Source organism: Phaethon lepturus, unplaced genomic scaffold (genome assembly GCF_000687285.1).
Source record: "Phaethon lepturus isolate BGI_N335 unplaced genomic scaffold, ASM68728v1 scaffold30734, whole genome shotgun sequence".
Classification (NCBI taxonomy): domain Eukaryota; kingdom Metazoa; phylum Chordata; class Aves; order Phaethontiformes; family Phaethontidae; genus Phaethon; species Phaethon lepturus.
This window is the reverse complement of record NW_010536020.1, coordinates 1-204: the sequence shown is the minus strand read 5'-3', so window position 1 is coordinate 204 and position 204 is coordinate 1.

Sequence of the window (204 nt, the reverse complement as noted above, 5' to 3'; positions counted from 1 at the left end):
AATGACCCAAACCCATCCACAGGGACAGGCCAGGACTTGGGGGACCCACAGTCGGGGGGAGGGGGGCGCGGTGGTGTGACCACATCACACTCGCAACAGACTCTCGCGCCAATTTAAGTACAAAAATCGGTGTTTTACAGCACCGACTAGCATTTTACGGTACGGACCACCAACCAAAGAGCAGTACAAGGGCACAAAAATATC